Source organism: Pinus tabuliformis, chromosome 2_2, assembly GCF_031772625.1.
Source record: "Pinus tabuliformis cultivar Carrire ecotype Pingquan chromosome 2_2, CPIR1, whole genome shotgun sequence".
NCBI classification, from domain to species: Eukaryota; Viridiplantae; Streptophyta; class Pinopsida; order Pinales; family Pinaceae; genus Pinus; species Pinus tabuliformis.
The window spans coordinates 1130697133-1130714371 of NC_142300.1; positions in this window are offsets into that span (position 1 = coordinate 1130697133).

Consider the following 17239-nt stretch of genomic DNA (forward strand, 5'->3'; position numbering starts at 1 on the left):
ATGATGTGTAGATTGTGGGGGTTGCATGATTCTGCTAATTTCACTATAGAAATGGTTCCCTTGATGGAAGCGGCATGTAATAGCGAGATAATGGATTGGGCAACCATACTGTCAGATAAGCTAGCGAAATCAGTTCTTAGTTTTAGAATTAAAACTTCCGTCTCCGAAAGGATTATCCCCCATTCTACTACAGTGCTTATATTATAGATACCTTGTGTTTTAATTCTGAATTTCCTGTACTTGGCTGGAGGTGGACTCCACAAGACCCCACGCCTATTCATATATACCATCAGAAATTGTGGAAGACTTCCTATAAGCACCATTTGTACCAAGTCTACAACGGCTTCATGTTACCCATTCATTATTCTATTTTTAATAAACCTGCTCCCAAAATTTCTTACCAAGCAGGGATTGATTTAATATCAATAGGAAGATGGTTCAGAGAGGAGAAATTTACTTATGTAAGAATTTTCGGCAGCCAAGTCGAACCTCATGTCCTTCCTTTGTACATACCTGACAAACTGCTGGCAAGGGAGATAGCCTATCAGATCATTGTCGAGGGAGTTACACAGGCTCTCAAGAAAAATAAGAAGTAGGTCTGGCCCTCCTTTCCTCTGAGATGTGGTGTCTACACTTTGCATGATTTCAAACATGCAGAAAAAGAAGCTACAAAAATCAAATCATTAACTCTAGCAACTCTCCCAAGTAGGCGATTTGATCCCAACAAAGTCGCCTATAATGCACTTGAACAGGCCAAATTAACAAAGTTTGATCATGTAGAATATCAGTTTGACGACCTGTTCTCTTCAGCTGAATCAATGTATCAGGTTAGATCGTTGGCCATAATGCAATACAAAGATTAAGGGTTAACTGAATTCAACAGACTTAGAGAACAGAGGTTGCAAACTCTGCCTCTAGATCTGTTAGCAACAACCCTAGCAACAAGACCAAGCGAGCCTGAACAGCAACATTAAAAGGAACCTCCGGTTACAACAAAAGAACAAGAGAAAGCGCAGGAGGAAACCCAGACTAAAGAGCAGGAGAAAGTGCGGGACGAGACCCAGACTAAAGAGCAGAAATAGAGCAACATAGAGGTGAATGTGGATACTCATATTGATCCAAAATTGCTCCAGGAATGGCAGCAATTCGATTCAATTATCAGTAGTCTTGAATGTTCAAAGGACACCGAGACTTCGAAAGCAGCAGATACATAGGAAACCACTTCACAACAGGTTCCAAGTGGAACCAGCGGCCTACCCAGTTCAAAGGAAGTAGAAATAATACCAAAGGACCCCTCCGATCAAATCATTTTGCAGATAGAAGAAATTCCTCCCTTGGATGTCTTCTATAGCCCAAGGCACAAAGCTGTGGTAAAACGACAGAGGAAGAGAAGAAGGATTGATCAACCTTCCCTTTTCCCAGAACAGACGGTCAAGGGAAATGTGGTTTGGAAGGAGGAATTCAACCCCTCTGATGACCTAACAAAACTATCACAATATGCTAGAGCCTATTCGGCAGCAACAATAGACAAAGCATTAGAGGTGAGTCTTTTATTAAAAACAAAAGACCAGGAAATCTTCTTATTGTAGGCACAGCTAACAGAAGCACAGCAAAAAGCGGAGCAGGCAGAACAACAATTGTTAACACAACAGCAAATAAATAATCAATTAACTCAACAATTGTAGGCAGAGAAACAAAGGATTGATCACAACGCAATCCAAAAGAAGAAAGAGTTGTCTGAGGCCTTGGCACAACTGAGGGCAGCAAATGAACAAATACTGAAGACAAAAGATGAGCAGATTGCTCAACTATCAGCGCAGCTTGAGAAGACAAAGGGCGTTCCACAGATAGCCGAATTCAAATTAGAAGCATTACAGGTAAATAAGGCATTAATAGCCCAAATCAAGCTTCTATGTCAACAAATCGCCCAAGCAGAACCACTATGCAAATTGACGGCATCAATAAGTAAACGAACAGAAAAGGCTAGAACAGAATTAGATCAAGCTGAAGAAACATTAATTGAATTTCTTGACTAGCAAGATACCGATCAGGGACAAGCGGCAAATTTACCAAGAATTTTAGAGTCACATAAAGAAATATTGTTTACAGAATGGCAGTCCCAGTTAATGAAAGCAGAGAGGGCAATTTCAAGGTGAAAATCAACCACAAGCAATTTGGTTGAATTGGTTAATAATACTCTCTACTTGTCAAACATGATTTCCCAATGTACTCCAGGTAAATTGACAGCAGTCAAAACATTGGAGCAGTCATGTTATCCAGATCTAGAGGAAAAGGGGAGATTAATTGCTGGAATTAACAGTTTAACATGGGACACCTATTGGTTCTTCTTGGTAAAACCACATAGTCAAAGAGCCGCCCTCAAATGCCTTACAGATGCAATTGGGTATATTATCGCCGATATTCAGGATGCCACCTATGCACCCAGCTTAACTCTCGCCTCAACAGACCGCCTGAAGTGGAGCCAATGCTTGTGATAAGTCAGCTCAAGTTTAAATGCAAATAGCCTACTTGATGATTCATGCCGCCGACTGCCAGGTTGCTAAGGAGGAGATATTCAAAATCATTTGATACCAATTAAGTAGGATTTCAGTTTCATAGATAGTTAGTTTAATTTAGTATTTATAGACCCTTTCATTGTTTTGGAAAGGGTCGTAAAGTTTTGTACTTGACTTAAAACCTGAAGTTGCACTACTGTGCTTCAGGCATATTCTTTTATAAAACTGGACCAATCATTCTGATTTTGGCAAAGAAGCTTTTATGCAAATGTGCACTACTATCTTTGTTTGAAAGTATTTCTGCATTAGAGGAAGAATTTCAAATAGCGATTGATGTTGGAGAGTGACTCACAGCTCATATGGTACTATTATCTATGTCTGAATCCATTCTTTTTATATGAATTGTTATTTGATCGCCTTTGCTATTATCAAATATATATATGTGTTTTAACAGCATTTATTTATTCCCTCCACTATTGGATGTTTATGGTAATGCTTTTCTTTTGATCATATATGTATTGATGATATAAATGATGAGTGTAGCAATATTGCATTAATCACCTTGTTTAACTATTTAAGCAAAGTAATCCTTGAATGAGTAAATGTCCATGTTTATTAGATGGAGTCATCTACATGCTTGTTAATAAACATAGATCATCAAGCGCTACACTTCAAAGTACAATAGTTCTCGGGATTAGTAGTAATTCTTTTTATTTCACTGATAAATTAAGTTATTCACCTATCATTAGATTAGTCAATCAATCATTCATTCATTCCGTTTATTCATTGCTGGGAAACTGGTCCCATTATCCCCAGTCGGAGCCACCATTCCAAACGGAAAAGGAGTTGTATTAAGGTCCGGACCGGGTGGTTATCCCCCAATGTTGATACAACGATTTTTGGGGCATCAACATTTTTGGCGCTAGAAGGAGGGCCTCAACTGTGAATGGAAAGCAAACCCAAATCTGCAGGCCATTCTAAGAGTAATTCTCCCTCCGCATCACCTCGTACTTCCCAATTGCATGCTGGTTCTCTAGTATCCAAACAAGAAGAAGAGGAATCAACTACCACTGCTCAAACCCATCATACTCCAGAACAACTAAGTCTTGAATCCCCTGAAGTCCAGTCTCTTATCCACAAACTTCAGAGCTTCTCGATTTCACCACAGAAATCTGAGGTATCTCAAAGTAGTGCGACTTAGCAGTTTAATTTACCTGACCCTCTCACCAGACTTCAGAGCGGAAAGCTCGGTATTGAACCCACTACGTTCCCTTTACCCAAAAGGAAAAAGGCGAATAAAAACACTGAAGGATCTGACAGTGAAGGGCTTTCATCCACATCCTCCATCTCACCTTCCCCTGTGCGAAGTCAACCATCCACTCCCCCATTACATATTGTTATTCATCACGGATTAGGAACTTCAACATCCCAATCTGCTCACTTCGCGACATCAATTCCCTCCCAGACATCTGGAATTTCAACAGTAGTATCATCTACTACTGTTGTTATAATGGCAGATCCATGGACCAGGCCTGGTGCAGTCAACATGCATGCACCATTGCATGCATTACCTGATGCTCCTGAAAAATGGCTACCCAAGTTTAACCCAGATGATGGAACGCAAGCTGAGGAACATATTAATAACTTCATGTTGGCAGTTAACTTAAAGGGAGTAACAGAGCAAGATGTTGTCATTAGGCTTTTCCCTTATACTATACAAGGATCAGCAGGATCCTGGTATTTTTCTTTACCTTCTGGTTCCATTACCAGTTGGGCGACTTGCCAAGAACAGTTTCTTACTAAGTATGGAGATGATAGGTCTTTGGCTACACTAATAAACGATCTCTCCAATCTTAGGATAGAGCATAGGGAACCAATTAAGGAATTTAACGTGCGATTCAATAAACTCTTGAATAAAATCCCAACGGCCTCCAAACCAAGTGAGAAAATCCGAAACGAATGGTATATAACTGCCCTACCTGCCAATATAGCTATTTTTGTAGACAGGGTTGGAAAACCTACTTTAGCTGAAAACATGAAAGAAGCACTTGCTGTGGAGAAACGTATTAATGCTCTAGAGAAGAAAGCTGCTCTGGAAGACAGAAAAGCCAAAAAAGTTTATTTTAAAGATGATTCAAAGAAGAAAACCCCTAAAGATCCATATGACATGGAAGGTCTTCAAAAGGTCCTCAAGACTATGTCAAATGAAATGGTTGAAATCAAAAAACAAGTAGCCGAAACCTCAACCAAAAGACCCTTTAGAAATTATAAGAAAACTGAATCAAAACCACCAAATGTTATATCAAATGAAGATTCAGATCTTGAGGAAGGAGAAGAAGAAATAGCTGCACCAACTGATGAAGAAGAGGAAGTTGTTGAATGTCATGGAATGTGGGATTTTATATTACCTAACTCCGATACAGAAAACAAAGAAGAAGCATTTCCTGTCACTACCAGGAGTAGAGGTACCTCTGAACCCGTTCAGACAACTTCAAAGAAAAGAAGTGCAGGTGCTGCTACAACAAAGGAAAAGGTACCCCCGAAGAAGCCACCTGTAACAATTCCACAAAACCAACCTTCAACCTCAACAATCCCATCAACATCTAAGACACTGGTAGTGTTTGATTCAATGGATTACAATATTGTTGATGACATGAAAAAGACCAAGGCAAACATTACCATGTTTGAACTTAGTAAATTGAAACATCAGCAAAAATTGCTTCTCAAAGAATTAAATGTTGTTCCTACTTCACCTCTTCCCAGTGCTAAAGCTGCAAACGATACAGGTCAACCACCTTCTGGTATGGTCGAAGCTACTGATGCAATTCTGATAGGAGATAGATCAAATTCACATACTCCACCTTTCCTTCTAACCTATGGGATCTACAATAGAAACCTGCACAACTTCTTGATTGACTCAGGGGCATCTTCTAACATAATGCCAGCTTCAGTTTGTTCCAAACTGAATATTAAACCCCAGAAGTCTGCTATTCATATTGTACAGTTGGACAGGACTAAAGTACAGGTTTTGGGAGAGATCAACTCCGTAACTATCAGGTTATCTGCTGATCCCAGAATAGTACAAAGAATTGATATCCTAATCGCCGATATACCTGAATTTTATGGTTTGATCTTGAGTAGGGATTGGTCTGAAAAACTACATGGGTATATTTCTACTGATTGGTCACATATGTGGCTTCCCTATAAGGGTAAGCCAAATCAAATAAGGATCGATCGGGAAAAGCATATGACCCATACAGTTACTGAATTTGAACAAGAAAACCAACCAATAGCTTTTAATAACAACATTTTGGGGAATTATTCATCAGAGTCATTCTTTGGCAACTTCGCTGCCCAACCATCCCCTTTCTCAGTAAACCATTTTACATCTCACATCGAAAATTATTCACAAACAGATAGGTCAAGACGTTTCAATGATACTGAGAAAACTGTAAATAAAATTGTTAATACTTCTTTATTTTGGTCGTTATATTTCGATGGGTCCAAATCTAGTGAGGGCTCAGGAGCAGGATGTATTTTGATTATCCCGCAAGGAGAAAAAACAATATTGTCCTGTAGGTTAGAATTTGAATGCACAAATAACACAGCAGAATACGAAGCCTTAGTCCAAGGACTATATAAAGCTATTGGCCTCAAGGTCCAATATTTGAAAGTGTTTGGAGATTCTGAAATTATTATCAAACAGGTAAGGAATACAATTCATTGTCTTTCCACCCATCTCAAACATTATCAATTACTAGTACAGGAACTCACCTCCCACTTTTTGGCATTCAATATTTCTTCTATTCCTAGGTCTCAAAATTCGGCAGCTGACCTGCTAGCCAATGTTGCTTCCAAGCTCCTACCTTCCGAAGACTATAGCCTGGATAGATTTTCAGTAGAATTGCTTTTTAGGCCATCAATTCCCGACAATGTAACTAATTGGAGAGTATTCAACCATGATGAAGACATTTTACAGTTCTTAACTTCCGAAAAGTCCTATGATGATCAAATCATCGAGGAAAATGATCATGACCATCAAATGAGAGGTAAAACCGAGGATAATTCAATCCCTAAGCCTGTGGTGAAGCTTGAGGATCTTTATGATATTAAAGACAGGTTTAAACCTGTGACTAATACAAAGCTCCAAAGTTCTACCCTAAGGTTTGAGTTGATAAACCTTGGCACTGAGCAAACTCCTCAAAACATTAATTTAGGATTAGGATTTTCCTTGGAAGAAAAGGAAGCATTCATTAGACTGTTACGAAAAAATAAACAGGTTTTTGCTTGGAAATATGATGATTTAAAGACATAAGATAAATCCATCATCCAGCATACCATTCCAATGCTTCCCGAACAGAAACCAGTTCAGCAGAAGTTGAGAAAAATACATCCGAACTTAGAGAGTCAAATAAAATCTGAACTTAATAAACTCTTGAAGGCTAAGATTATTTTTCCCGTTCGGCACTCAAACTGGGTCTCCAATATGGTGCCAGTCAGAAAGAAAAATGGCGACATTAGGATTTGTATAGATTTCAGAAATTTAAACAAGGCGAGCTTAAAAGATAATTTCCCATTACCTACTATGGAGCAGATACTCCAATCAGTTGCAGGCTCTGAGTTAATGTCCTTTCTAGACAGTTTCTGAGGAAATAACCAAGTTTTGGTCCATCCTGATGACCAGCTCAAAACCACATTCAGAACAAAATTGGGAACATATGCGTATCATAAAATGCCTTTCGGACTTATTAATGCAGGAGTGACGTTCCAAAGAGCGATGGATATAGCCTTTAAAGGGTTGATTAACAAAACAGTAGTCGTCTACCTAGACGATATTACTATATTTTCTAAGGAGAAGTCCAATCATTTGCAAGATTTAAATCAAATCTTTCAACACTGCAAAAGATATGGTATTTCTCTTAACCCTAAAAAATCCTTCTTCACTCTTGACCAAGGAAAGCTCTTAGGCTTTATTGTGTCTAAAGATGGCATTTATATTGATCCCGATAGGATCAAAGAAATCTCTGAAATCCCTTTCCCTCATAATAAAAAATCCATGCAGTCATTTTTAGGCCAAATCAATTTTGTCAAAAGATTTGTTCCAGACTTCTCTCAAATCATTTTGCCACTTCAAACTATGATTAAGAAAAATTCAGTCTTTAAGTGGGGATCAGCAGAAAAGGAAGCGTTTGATTTAATCAAACAATCAATAATTAATGCCCCAGCCTTAAATACTCCTATTTTTCTAATCATTTCACACTGTATACTATCGCATCCAACTTGTCTTATGCAGCAGTACTTACACAGGTTAATGATCACAATTCGGAAGCACCCATTTCATTCTATAGTTCAAATCTTCAGGGTGCTGAATTGAATTACTCCGAGGTAGAAAAACAAGCCTTTGTTGTATATAAAGCTGTCAAACATTATAGACCCTTCCTTTTAAAAGCCCACACAAAAGTTATAGTTCCTTTCCCTGCAGTAAGGCAACTATTAATCCAAATAGAACTGGGTGAAAAAAGGGCAAACTGGGTTACAGCACTTCAAGTATATGATTTAGAAATTAAACCAACAAAGATTGTTAGAGGCCAAGGTTTTTGTAGGTTATTGGCAGGCGCATCCAACATTCCAGAACCAGATGATACAGATCAAACCAAAGAAATCAACCAGATAAGTATTACTGATTCGGAATCACAATATGCTGACTTAATCTTTTATTTGAAAAATGGGTATGCACCTCCTAACCTGTCTTACAAAAACAAAAGGGCCATTAGATTAAAAGCAAAAAATTTCACAATTATTGATCATGTGCTTTTTAGGCAAAATTATGATTCAATCTTATTAAGATGCCTAGAAAAACCTGAAGAACAAAAGGTCTTGCAGGAATTACATGATGGACCAGCAGGAGGACATTTTGGAGCTGATACAACAGCCCATAAAATCATTCATGCTGGATATTACTGGCCCACTCTGTTCAGAGATGCTCATGAATATGTAAGGAAATGCCGAAATTGTCAAACTTCTAGTGGAAGGCAAAGAAAACCAGCTTTCCCTTTGCAACCAGTCAACATTGAACAGCCATTTGAGCAATGGGGATTAGATATCATTGGGGAAATTACTCCTCATTCTTCCAAATAGCATAAGTATATCCTTACTGCTACTGATTATTTTACTAAGTGGGTTGAAGCAATTCCTTTGAAGACAACAAATTCTGAGGCAATCATTGAATTCATAGATCAATTCATCATTACTAGGTTTGGTGTCCCAAATGCTCTTGTTTTTGATAATGCATGTTATTTTTCAGGAAATGCTATGTTTGATTTCACTATTAAAAGAGGATTTAAATTAAAATATTCTGCTAATTACTATCCCCAGGGTAATGGTTTAGCAGAGTCTACAAATAAAAATCTGATTAAAATTATTAAGCGAACCATCGAACAGAATCATAAAAAATGGCACAAATCCTTAATATTCGCACTATGGGCTGATAGGATAACACAGAAGGCTTCCATAGGATCTTCTCCGTTCAACCTTGTATATGGAAAAGAAGCAGTACTACCAACAAATCTTGTTCTTCCTTCCCTAGCCCTAGTTCAGTTTATTGAGGAAAGCCCTTCTTCTTCTATTCAACTTAGACATGACCAAATTCTAAAATTAGAAGAGGAAAGAGAAAAAGCCAAGGATATTCATGCAAAACATCAGCAAATCATCAAGTCATCCTTTGATTCAGTCTCATCCGGTTCAAAACAATTTCAAGTCGGTGATTTAGTTCTGAAATGGGACAAAGCCCATGAAGACAAGGGAAAACACACCAAGTTCCAAAAGATGTGGCTTGGGCCATTTCAGATCTGTGAGAAGATAGGCCATTCGACCTTCATATTACAAGATTTATCAGGTTTGAGAGATTCTCTCCCTGTTAATGGCCTTATCTTAAAGAAATTCTTCAATTGAGAAGGTAACCCCTTCTCCTTTTTAATAGAATTTTGTAGTTTGTAGGACCATTAGAAAATAAAGTTGTAAGGTATCTTCCATTGACCTTTGCTGTACTTAAAAGTTTCTCAACAGAAGTAGTGATGATATTTACTTTTAAAATAATAGAAGTCTTAGATAAGAGGAACAATTTCTAGGAAACTAGGTATAATTGCATTCCGAAACTACACTTCAATTTTTGTGAACTCTTCTCAAAGTTTAGAAATATTGTAAATCATTTTCTGTTTTCAAATTGGTCACAAAAAGGTTATCAATATCAAAACAGAAACTAATCCAATTTCAGCATCTTCAACTCTTACCCTGTCATCCATTTACTCTTAAGGAGAAAATTGTCCATCCCATTCACCAAAGTTTATGGTTACTCAGAGAGTAATTATAAAATATTTGAGATAAAAGATCAGAGGTCTTATTACAAGCCTGCTTACCATGATCATCGGGAAATAGTTTAACCGACATTACCAATACTGCATACCAAAACAGGGTAATGGCTTAGAATTATAAGACAAGGGGTCTCATCACGAGCCAGCTTGTTCGGTTAGATTACTACCAGTGAATGGCATTGTCAAACAGCTGGCCACCAAACCAGGACAATGGCTTTTTATCTTAGCAATAACAGAAAAAGTAAAAGAAATACAAAATATGAAAACATGGTTTGAATTCATTCTGTTAATCACACTCTTAAATGGAAGGAATAATGGACAATAATATGGTTTAAAGGTATCCCTGTCGAAACTATGAACGTTTGCTGGCAGCAGAGGCTCTACCTATGACAAACGAGTTAGCTATAAAAGCTGATTTGGAAAGGTTTTCTGTTTTATCATTATAAACCAATAAAGGCCTATTTAAAACTTAGAATGTATCTAATTTTAAATAAGAGAGGAAATTAGCAAAGATAGTTTCATTTTACTCGGAATGCATATATACCTAGTTATATTAGAATTTTCCCCTTTGATTAGAACTCTATTTTGAAAAAGTTTAAGTATTTCCATACTTTTAAGAGATAACTGTTTCTTCCAGCGAATCGCCAATTGTTGTGCTCTACAACAACCCCCCATTTCATATCATTTTTATTCACAAAACTATCATATGAAATGGGTCCCTTTTAGTTTTGATTGGTATCAACTTTGTATTATTCAAAAAGGTTCGAAAAAAAAATGAAAACATTATAAAAAACCTTTTTGACAAACCAATTTTGGTCTTATAACATAAATAATCAATCTTTTATCATCGCGATAAAGCGATCGCAAGATCGCATATCGCAATGACAAAGGAGGCATAACTTAAAAACCCATTGGTTTGCTCCGACGCGATAACATGCAATAGCTTATCGGACATCGGCAATCATAAGTTCCCATAATTAAAGTGCCTTTCGCCCCGATCCAATGCGATGCGATAAACTCCCGTTCGCCTGGATGCGACGCGATATCGCTATCGGCGATCGGCGATATACCATGCATGCTTTTTAAAGTGCTCATACTCCCGATGCGATGCGATGCGATATCGCTATCGGCGATCGGGGATTTCAACAGGTGTCAATATGAAGATTTAAGTTTTCCCCGACACCCGATTGCGATAAAGCCAAAAGCGCAAACTTAAAAAAACCGTTAAATCAGAGGTATTACGTTTAATTCGTATTTAAGGCCTTATCTTTCGAACAATGATTCACCTGCGCTCAACCGCCAAAATGTCCAAGGCACGCTCAAACAAATCATGCGGCCGATAAGAGATATGATGGGCATTTAAAGGATTGGCAGGTTTTAACGGCCATTTAATGAAATAGTAAGTCTTAAAATCTTCTCATAGATTGTATCCATAGCCATTTTAAAGTTAATCCCTCATCACGCATTGATCAATATATCTCACTCATATTTGGTTTTCGCTACCAATTCTCTGTGTTACGCTTATTTCCACTCCTATGTATAATTCTTCCGAAGTAATAGATTCAAGCAGAATGGGGAAGAAGTCTAAGAAAACCACAGTCGCTTCCACTGCACCAGCCACAGGACAAGTCGTCGTTGATCCAACAAATAAAAAGAAAGGATTAATATCTGATACTACATGCTTAGGACTCACCAAGACCACTTGGGAAAGTACCTATAATTTGATCGAAGCCGAAGAACCAAAGGTGACGGGAGTACAAGCTATAGCGGGTTCCAGTAGAAAATATGATGGTACTTTGAAAGACTTGGCCGACTCTTTCCTTCATCGGATAGCGGCTCGGGAGAAAATTCTCCCATATACGGATGTAGTAAAGTGGGCAATTGAGGAAATCCCAATTACAGACAGAACTTTCTGCACCAAGGATGGGAGAATCTTCGGTTCATTCAAGGCTGATGATTTAAGGCAAATGTATCATTTGCCTGAGCCAGAGAAGAAATACAACAAGGCATTTCTGGAGAAATTCCGAAATGAGAACGAAACTGAATCCGAACCCATTCGGGAATGGAGGCAAAATCCGGCGAAACACAAGCATGAAACTTCCGGTAAGTACTCTGTGGATTCTCTATGTTCTCCGTATTGTTATGCTGGGATAATGATGTGTAGATTGTGGGGGTTGCATGATTCTGCTAATTTCACTATAGAAATGGTTCCCTTGATGGAAGCGGCATGTAATAGCGAGATAATGGATTGGGCAACCATACTGTCAGATAAGCTAGCGAAATCAGTTCTTAGTTTTAGAACTAAAACTTCCATCTCCGAAAGGATTATTCCCCCATTCTACTACAGTGCTTATATTCTAGATACCTTGTGTTTTAATTCTGAATTTCCTGTACTCGGCTGGAGGTGGACTCCACAAGACCCCACGCCTATTCACATATACCATCAGAAATTGTGGAAGACTTCCTATAAGCACCATTTGTACCAAGTCTGCAACGGCTTCATGTTACCCATTCATTATTCTATTTTTAATAAACTTGCTCCCAAAATTTCTTACCAAGCAGGGATTGATTTAATATCAATAGGAAGATGGTTCGGAGAGGAGAAATTTACTTATGTAAGAATTTTCGGCAGCCAAGCCGAACCTCATGTCCTTCCTTTGTACATACCTGACAAACTGCTGGCAAGGGAGATAGCCTATCAGATCATTGCCGAGGGAGTTACACAGACTCTCAAGAAAAATAAGAAGCAGGTCTGGCCCTCCTTTCCTCTGAGATGTGGTGTCTACACTTTTCATGATTTCAAACATGCAGAAAAAGAAGCTACAAATATCAAATCATTAACTCTAGCAACTCTCCCAAGTAGGCGATTTGATCCCAACAAAGTCACCTATAATGCACTTGAACAGGCCAAATTAACAAAGTTTGATCATGTAGAAGATCAGTTTGACGACCTGTTCTCTTCAGCTGAATCAATGTATCAGGTTAGATCGCTGGCCATAACGCAATACAAAGATGAAGGGTTAACTGAATTCAAGAGACTTAGAGAACAGAGGTTGCAAACTCTGCCTCTAGATCTGTTAGCAACAACCCCAGCAACAAGACCAAGCGAGCCTGAACAGAAACATTCAAAGGAACCTCCAGTTACAACAAAAGAACAAGAGAAAGCACAGGAGGAAACCCAGACTAAAGAGCAGGAGAAAGTGCGGGACGAGACCCAGACTAAAGAGCAGAGACAGAGCAACATAGAGGTGAATGTGGATACTCATATTGATCCAAAATTGCTCTAGGAATGGCAGCAATTTGATTCAATTATCAGTAGTCTTGAATGTTCAAAGGACACCGAGACTTTGAAAGCAGCAGATACACAGGAAACCACTTCAAAACAGGTTCCAAGTGGAACCAGCGGCCTACCCAGTTCAAAGGAAGTAGAAATAATACCAAAGGACCCCTCCAATCAAATCATTTTGCAGATAGAAGAAATTCCTCCATTGGATGTCTTCTATAGCCCAAGGCACAAAGTTGTGGTAAAACGACAGAGGAAGAGAAGAAGGACTGATCAGCCTTCCCTTTTCCCAGAACAGACGGTCACGGGCAATGTGGTTTGGAAGGAGGAATTCGACCCCTCTGATGACCTAACAAAACTATCACAATATGCTGGAGCCTATTCGGCAGCAACAATAGACAAAGCATCAGAGGTGAGTCTTTTATTAAAAACAAAAGACCAAGAAATCTTCTTATTGCAGGCACAGCTAACAGAAGCACAGCAGAAAGCGGAGCAGGCAGAACAGCAATTGTTAACACAACAGCAAATAAATAATCAATTAACTCAACAATTGCAGGTAGAGAAACAAAGGATTGATCACAACGCAATCCAAAAGCAGAAAGAGTTGTCTGAGGCCTTGGCACAACTGAGGGCAGAAAATGAACAAATATTGAAGACAAAAGATGAGCAGATTGCTCAACTATCAGCGCAGCTTGAGAAGACAAAGGGCGTTCCATAGATAGCCGAATTCAAATTAGAAGCATTACAGGTAAATAAGGCATTAATAGCCCAAATCAAGCTTCTATGTCAACAAATCACCCAGGCGGAACCACTATGCGGATTGACGGCATCAATAAGTAAACAAACAGAAAAGGTTAGAACAGAATTAGATCAAGCTGAAGAAACATTAACTGAATTTCTTGATTGGAAAGATACCGATCAGGGACAAGCGGCAAATTTACCAAGAATTTTAGAGTCACATAAAGAAATATTGTTTACAGAATGGCAGTCCCAGTTAATGAAAGCAGAGAGGGCAATTTCAAGGTGCAAATCAACCACAAGCAATTTGGTTGAATTGGTTAATAATACTCTCTACTTGTCAAACATGATTTCCCAATGCACTCCAGGTAAATTGACAGCGGTCAAAACATTGGAGCAGTCATGTTATCTAGATCTAGAGGAAAAGGGGAGATTAATTGCTGGAATTAACAGTTTAACATGGGACACCTATTGGTTCTTCTTGGTAAAACCACACAGTCAAAGAGCCGCCCTCAAATGCCTTATAGATGCAATCGGGTATATTATCCCCGATATTCAGGATGCCAACTATGCTGCCCAGCTTAACTCTCGCCTCAACAGACCGCCCGAAGTGGAGCCAATGCTTGCGATAAGTCAGCTCAAGTTTAAAGACAAACAGACTACTTGATGATTCATGCCGCCGACTGCTAGGTTGCTAAGGAGGAGATATTCAAAATCATTTGATACCAATTAAGTAGGATTTCAGTTTCATAGATAATTAGTTTAATTTAGTATTTATAGATCCTTTCATTGTTTTGGAAAGGGTCGTAAAGTTTTGTACTTGACTTAAAACCTAAAGTTGCACTACTGTGCTTCAGGCATATTCTTTTATAAAACTGGACCAATCATTCTGATTTTGGCAAAGAAGCTTTTATGCAAATGTGCACTACTGCCTTTGTTTGAAAGTATTTCTGCGTTAGAGGAAGAATTTCAAATAGCGATTGATGTTGGAGAGTGACTCGCAGCTCATATGGTACTATTATCTATGTCTGAATCCATTCTTTTTATATGAATTGTTATTTGATCGCCTTTGCTATTATCGAATATATATATATATATGTGTTTTAACAGCATTTCTTTATTCCCTCCACTATTGGATGTTTATGGTAATGCTTTTCTTTTGATCATATGTGTATTGATGATATAAATGATGAGTGTAGCAATATTGCGATAATCACCTTGTTTAACTATTTAAGCAAAGTAATCCTTGAATGAGTAAATGTCCATGTTTATTAGATGGAGTCATCTACATGCCTGTTAATAAACATAGATCATCAAGCGCTACACTTCAAAGTACAATAGTTCCCGGGATTAGTAGTAATTCTTTTTATTTCACTGATAAATTAAGTTATTCGCCTATCATTATATTAGTCAATCAATCATTCATTCATTCCGTTTATTCATTGCTGGGAAACTGGTCCCATTATCCCGAGTCGGAGCCACCATTCCAAACGGAAAAGGCGTTGTATTAAGGTCCGGACCGGGTGGTTATCCCCCAATGTTGATACAACGATTTTCGGGGCATTAACATAGCCTTGTCTTCATTTGCTTGACTCTTATGTTATAAATCTTGTTCCGGTTCCTGTAATGGTGAGCCATGTGCCTGATGATTTGATTGTCCCTGTTGGCCCTTTGTAATAGCTTCTCTAAATGCAAATTGACGCTGTTAAGCCATATTTCTCTATCCTCTTCAATCTACTTTTCAAGCCTTTGTTCTGTAGTCAAGGTGGTTGGGGTTTCTTCCTCTTGCATTACTGATTTGCCTTTCTCACCTTGCCTCTTCGCTTTGAGAAGTTCTAGATCCATGAGGACCTGTTTGTCACTTAGCTGCTTGTTCTCTTGCTCAAGGTATGAAACAACATACTTATCTCTCGCCAAGTTGTCCATCATTGCTTGGATTTGTGCATCTTTTTCCTTTATGATTATATTTTCATTTGTTGCCTCATCTTGAGCCTTAGACTATCTCAATGCCATGATGAATGTGTGGTTGTTCTGGTCCTTCATGTTCCATCAAATAAAATTCCCTTTCCTCTTCATCATTGAGGCTTTCCTCCAACATCTTTTCCTTTCCTTTATGCACATGTTTCACTTGTTGTACCTGTTGTGTTGATGAAGAAGGCAAAGCCCCTTCCACAGTTTCTAGAGCAAGCATTTTCCTATGAGTTGGTGAAGAAGGCAAGGCCCCTTCCACATCAACTAGAGTGAACACTTGCCTATCAGCTGCAAACAACTTTCTAGCCCCTCCCTAATATGTTTTGTAGGTTTCTCACTTCTCAACAACTTTAGTCTTTTTAGCCTTCTTACTTTTCCTTACTTTGGCACTGTTGGAAGGCATTTTTGCTTCTTGAGGCACTGGTGGAGGAATCTGAGGACCATTGAAGATGTCATTGGCAATAAATGTATCTCGGGAGATGTTGAGGAGGTTGATATCATGTAGCACAATAATCTTAATCAAGGAATAATGATAAATACTATTCATCTGCTGGGGGTATGGCCTTTTCTGTATAATGTAGGCCATCTTCTCAATGTTCTTGAATAATAAGTACGCGATGTTCATCATTTTCACTCTTGTGAAGTGCATAAGAAGCCTAATATGGTAGGTGTATAATCTATAAAACCTGCCCTCACTTGTAAAATACTTCATAATAATCCTCATCATAGGGGAATACTTGTCTTGAAGGAACCTGAAAGGAAAGGTCCTTTTCTTTTCATTGCTGTACCTGGATTTGAAGTATGGCTCATAATAGTGCTCATCCAAATCTTGTGCTTTATACCATTTTTTCCCCACATTTGGAATCCTTGTAGTATCAACAATCATGGAGGAGGAAACTGTAAATGTCACCCCAGCAAGAGTTACCTTATTATCATGGAGATTTGCTACAAAAATCCTGGTCAGCTCAAGATGATGTTGAACTCTTTGTAATTGCTCACAAAACTCATAGCATCCTAGATGCCTAAAACAAGAGACAGTCATAGGGGAAGCCTCTAACGCTCTGATGTTTGATGGTTCCTCTATGATAATTTTGCCTCCCTTATGTGGTTTTCTCTGATGCTAAGGTTCATCTTCCATGATTTCACTGCCACAGTTTTCCTCCTCCTCATAATGTTTATCCTCTTTATCCATGATTTTGAGTTTGAAGCTTTAGAAACCCTAGAGAAGGTAATTAGGAAGTGAGTTCTAGTGAATAGGGATAGGGGGAGGGGAGAGGAGTTTGTGTGATGTAGGATGAGATATGTATGATGTGAGAGTGAGAAGGGGAGGGTATTTTTTAATATGGACTATTTTGTAAGTA